The 6,014-nt window shown below is 44.4% G+C and overlaps 1 long non-coding RNA gene and 1 pseudogene across 1 annotated transcript; both read right to left on the reverse strand.

Moving 5' to 3' along the window:
* Positions 1-360: 360 nt before the first annotated feature.
* Positions 361-1,504, reverse strand: LOC123054650 (uncharacterized). The gene is made up of 2 exons (XR_006426282.1): positions 1,239-1,504; positions 361-911 (listed from the first exon to the last, which is right to left on the reverse strand). It is a non-coding gene; the product is annotated as an uncharacterized lncRNA (long non-coding RNA).
* A 5-nt stretch (positions 1,505-1,509) lies between these two features.
* On the reverse strand, positions 1,510-4,507 carry LOC123054649 (uncharacterized; annotated as a pseudogene).
* Positions 4,508-6,014: the final 1,507 nt, after the last annotated feature.

Genomic DNA, 6,014 nt, shown 5'->3' on the forward strand with positions numbered 1-6,014 from the left:
CATGAAATGCATCAACAAAGCAAGCAGGAGCAACAAAATTAAAGCAAACTTCTTACTGGGTTGGCAACTCATCCAAGTATTTTTACATGGACCATCATAATGCAAGACAAATAAACTTGACATAAAAAACAACAATGATCGGACGCATTACATACATCATCATATGTATGTGTAATACATGACCATGTTTAGTGTTGCTGGAAGACCACTTTCCTTCTCATCCTGGGCAACAACTTCAGCTTTGTTTTCACACGATCTCTTTATAGCATATGTCAGGGCACTTCATGGATAAACTGGATAGCACTCACATGTTCATTCATTTTGTCATATAACGGTCAAAGAAAAAAAAGTACACTCAACTTATCATTTAATTAGAGCACCGGTTTAATCCATAAAGGCAGCGTGTAGAGCACTCTCTCACACACACAGAGTAATGCTTGTATTTCTTAGTTTTTCCACCTACCTATGGCACATCATTTCAAGAATATAGTTGTTGAAGCAACTTATATGCAAAGCACGACTACTATCACGACATCCTTTTTGAGGACAAAGATAATTAATAACACGACATTCTATGTCTCATTGCTATCTTATTTATTTGATCATTTTGGGAGCTTCAATTCCTTGAATAATTCAGTGAATGCCATCTGCAATGACCCGTTGTCTGCCAATGCCAACACTCATCTAGCCTTCTCCTTCGCCAATGTCAGCCTTCCACTTAGATTCTCCCCTTCTTCTCCATGCCCTCAGCCTTCACAAGTTCCTCGTCATACTTCTCCATCACCTCCCCGACATTCATATCATCCACCACGAATATAATTCATAACATTCAGGCGGTAAAGGTCAATGTACACCAAGCCGGTCAAATAAATAGTACTTTAGCATCTCTCAAGGGAAGTTTCAAATTTCACCTAAAAATTTCAATTAAAGTCATGTCAATAATTTAATCTTCTACCAATATTAAATACTATATGATAAATGTGATAGCTTAAATTCAAAGTAATAGATTGGATCCTCCCTTCACAATATGACTGGTAGATAGTTTTGAGAGGAAATCTGCATATATTTTAGCATAGACTTACCCAAAGAAAAAGTCATTATAACCGTTCAACAAATGACCTATAACCTCTAATGTACCGAAGGGGAACAGATCAGATGACATGTTTTTGTAAGTCCTAGGATACCCAAAAAGCACATCATCATGACATGTCCTAAGTTGGAAGTGTGACACTTATGACCGTGGTATGTAATTGATATATTCCAGTTGGAAGTGTGTCATCAGATGCAATGTGTTAGTGTGTCATTAGATGCAATGTGGAGGGAAGATATCAAGGATACTCATCGGAGTATATATGCGGTGGCACTGGAGCAGCTGATTACCGGTAGGAGAACGGCAGCCCCACTCGTGTACTGGTCGGCAGTCACAACCATGCAATTGTACCTATCGCTACTGCGTGTATTTGCAGATTAGAGAGCTGTAGATTCAGGATCCAGAGATGGAAGAAGATACCTGGGTCGCCAACGTTACTGTCATTGATCCAAAAATCCCTAGGACTGCCTCGAGCAGCGGGCCCTACAGTAGCATGGCACCGAGTGTGCGGCCCTCTCATCCTCTTCAACACCGCCAACCGCCTCACACTACTCCTTTCCTTGCTTATCTCCACCGCTGCTCACCTTCCCGCCGGCGCCATCCATCGTGCCCTTCGTCTGACAACAAAAATATTTTTTTATCAATAGATCAAAGTAAATTCACTTCTCAAAAAAATACTAAATTCATAATCCATATACGTGTTCATGATCTTATTCCATACGCATGTTCAGAAATGTCCCTAGAACAAATAAATTTGATCTCGCTATACATACGGAATGTAAAACTTAGATGGTCAGCCTGAAATAGTTCATTTCTGAATGCAAGTAGTACCGGAAACTACATAGCATTCACAACTTCCATAGTAGCCTATGGCATTGGACACTTGCATATTTGAAAGGCTCGCAAGCTGAAAGCTACACGTATCACAAAAAAAACTCCAAGTACAGTTGATTATACTCTGACCCAGCCGGCAGTGCCACTCCCTTGATCAATCATGAGTTTGTGCTCTAGATTCACAAGTTTGCTCATTCTACACACTGTACACTGCACATTAAAATACATGGATGAAAGGAAGAGAACCAGGTAGACTTGGTTCTCAAAGCATCTGAATAAAAAGAAGCAACATTTGCTTTTTACGTAACCCATATGAAAGAACTTGAATTAAAAAAAATACATGGATGAATATTAGTTTGGTTTTCTTAGAAATACAGGGATGAAAGGGAGTAGACCACCAATACCGAGCTCACCAATAATCCATTATACATATTTGCAATATAGACCAAAAATCCATTCGGTCCTGGAATTTTACAATATATATTTTCTATTAGTCATGAACAATCATTACAAATCGAAAATTCAATTACTTTAAAATAAGGAGCTCGATATCAGATTACCTGATCTTTCGTAGAGAAAAACAAAATACTAATTTTTTTTGCTAGAACAGCAAGAGGTCAGCTCAAAATAGTTGCTATAATCATTTGCACAAATATAAGATAATTAACGATTCTGCACATGCATCAAGCTTCATTCTATGGGGTTGCGGCGCCCGGACAGGTGAGCACATCAAAATTTCCAGAAACACATCTCAGAAGTAACCGGCCATTTGGCAGTATCAACTACCCCCTTTCCAGAAATATAAAGTGTATTTTGATTTTCTAGGCTCAAGCACTAATCAATTATTAATCTAATAACACATACTTTATGGCGGCACAAATTTGATATCATTAGCTTTGTGCCTCATGTTGTGATTTTCTGACTATGGCACTGTCAATGTCTGAACTCAGACGATTATGATATGTAATGTTTTTGAACGGAGGGATGAAGCAACTGCAGATGCATTAGTTACCTCACGCATTTTATGCGCCTCATCAGGAGTACTGCAGTTTGCGGCACATTTGTCGAACATTTCAAGTATCCTGAAGACTCGATTCCTGGCGTCATTCGGATCTGAAGCGGACGACATCTCCTTGACAATTAGCTCCGCCCCATTCAGTCCTGTTGGCTGGAGTATTCATCACCGGCACATCAGATGCCACTGCGATTAACAATCATTCAAGAGTTAGACAAGATGCAAATTGTACGAATGGTGCTGTTTATAAAAAATATACATCTCTAGACATTACTATAACTATCAGGCAACAAGAGAAAGAAGCAGTCAGGGTTATTTTTCAGTCATGTCAACCATACCTCCAGATGAGGAGGCACCAGCATTGGTCGTTGCTGAATCCGATGCCAAATAATCCCTGAAGCTTCTGATGGCAGCATCCAAGACATTTCCCGACGCTTCGAGATAGCCCCGCAGAAGCTAGAAATTCCCCAAAATTACCCATTAGACATGTACAGAGCAAGACGGTACAAATCGGGGTTCTCAAGTCCACTGTTGTGGCATAAACCAAAGCTATACCAGGATTTCAGAAAACCATGGCAGAACTTCTGTGCACAAGGATAGAACAGATGTGCAAGCTATTTGTTTTCAGTTATTTAGTTCAGACAGTTTACTTCTGAATCCTAAATTTAGCCATCATATGTGAGAAGAATTCAATGTGGCGGGAGGGCAGGCGATCATGTCGGGTCAAAGGCGTGTACGATAATTGATCAGCAGAGGAATAATCCTCATGGGTGATTCCTACCCTGCTTCCCTGTAACGGTTTATACACGAAGCGCTTGGCACACGCAAGAGAGAAATCGTGGTGGATGATTCTTCCAAACTTTTGATTTCCAATTCCATCAATCTCTGAACTCTTAGTCTATTCTAATTCAAGAAAGGGGATATGAATCGACAACAGAAAATTTGTTTCAAGATTCAAGGCACAATCTTTCTTGCGGTGTAACCAAGTTCGATTGGTTCTTGTGATGAACTGTATCGGCGGGCTCTACTACACGGCTGCGCACGATCTACCAATCAACCGAAAGAACAAGAAGCGAAAGAAAGAGGCACGGAGCGGCGGCGGGGGTACCTGCGGATCGGCGCTGGGGAAGACGGACTGGACCGCCTCGACGGGGTCGAACTCCATGTTGATGCCGAGGTCGGCGACCGAGGCCGCGGTGGCGGACGGTGAGCACCGGCCCCGCTTCGCCTGCAGCACCTCGAAGGGGTCGTCCAGGAAGGCCGCCGCCCCGCGCTTCCGGGTGCCGTCGACCTCCACCGCCATGCCCCGGCGACGGCGGCGTTCCGGACGGCGACGATCCGGGGCGACGAGACATTGGCAGCGATTCCGACGGCGAAGGTGGCGATCCGGGGCGGTGAGGGCGGCGATCCGGAGAGGGGCGGCGGCGATCCGGAGGACGCTGGGCTGGTCGACAAGCTCCCGTGTGGCGGCGGCGCAGGAACCCTAGCGCGTGCGAGGGTACGAGGAGAGGATGCTTGCGCGAGGAGAGGGAGGGGAGTGGTTCGTGCGTGGGGTGGTTTTTGAGGGTTGTGAGTTAACGGAGGTTGGGGGATGACGGAAAAAACCGGAGGTGGGAGAATGATGAAAAAAAAACAGGAAAATTAAACCGCTGAGACTATTCATCAAGTCGTTCATTAGGAGTAGAGACTACTAGTTTAATACTAGTCGGTGCACAGACTACATGGCGTGCATTATTTGGTCTGACCTAAATTACTAGTTGATGCACTTCCTTTTTTGTTGAGATCGGCCGATCCGACACCGTTATGATCATCTCGTCTGCTATCAGTCTGGGCATCATCGGATAAATCCTGAGGTGTTATTCTTCCTAATAATTACATATAATACAAATTATTTGTATCATTATTTTCTGTTCGGTTTGTGCTGTTGTGTGTATATAGATTGCAGTACTGCCTATATTCGCGTCCGCTGCTCGGTGATACATCGGATCCGGACTCAAATCTGACCAACGGCGATCCAGCCGAGGAGATGACGCAGTACAGTACACAACATGAATCTGATGCCGACAATAGTTCGGCTCAGCGCAGTTACAGGAAGATCCGATCATTGTTTCTCTTTCCTTCATTATTTAATTACAAGCCAATCTATGCTTTTCGCTAATCATCTTCCTTTTATGCAGTTCCCACGTGCAAGTGCAAGTACGCCTAGTATTACTAGGACTGCTTGTGTCCACGTAATAGGAGCTACACATGTTTTTCTTGGTATTGCCATAGCAATGACGTGGAGGTAATGACCTCAAGCACACAACAAATAAAAGTGCTACTAAGCATATTGAGGACTGGCTTTGCAACATGTTCGGCACGAATCAGGTCGTCCATTTGCTTCGGTCTGCTACAGTCGTCGCTGCTGGCGTTCAGGTTTTATTTTTCCAAATTATTCGTTTAGCACTATTATACACAAAATATTTTCTGTTGGCGTGTACTGCATTATTTTGGCAGAGAAACTCTACCAACGTTGTACCTAGCGTCGGTACGGCCAGCTCCTCCCTGTCACCTAGGCAGGCCGACCTTCGTCGACATCACCGTGCCACAACGCCATCGCGCCCCCGGGCCGACCTCGACGCCCAGGCCATATTTACTTCACTTAAATTAATTAAGTAGAAGAATTTTGTTTACAAAATATTATTATTATTACTTGTTATTACCTTTGTCTGGCACTATTTTATGTGCACAGGTGAACCAACTTCGGCTAGCAGCTTGTTGGTCGAATGGCCATACCGACATTTCCGGTTGCCTCGGGGATTTCGGCAACGCTGACAGAGCTTTACCTCATCGAGTGCAATTGACTTAGACCGGGCCGCACTCGTAGCCTCAGCGCGCCGGCGTCGTCGCCCCAGCTCCGTCGAGCAAATTGTGTCGTCGCTTTGGAGCGCTGCCCTGTGTTGGCAACCCAGCGTCGTCGCTCCATCAACATCCTCGGCCGGTGATTCCAGTGTCACCCGCCGACCTACTCCATCACCTCGGCTAGGCTGGGAGCTTCACCTCTTCGGAGTGTCGAGCTCTTCGCTCGGCCACCTC

Source organism: Triticum aestivum, chromosome 2D, assembly GCF_018294505.1.
Source record: "Triticum aestivum cultivar Chinese Spring chromosome 2D, IWGSC CS RefSeq v2.1, whole genome shotgun sequence".
Classification (NCBI taxonomy): domain Eukaryota; kingdom Viridiplantae; phylum Streptophyta; class Magnoliopsida; order Poales; family Poaceae; genus Triticum; species Triticum aestivum.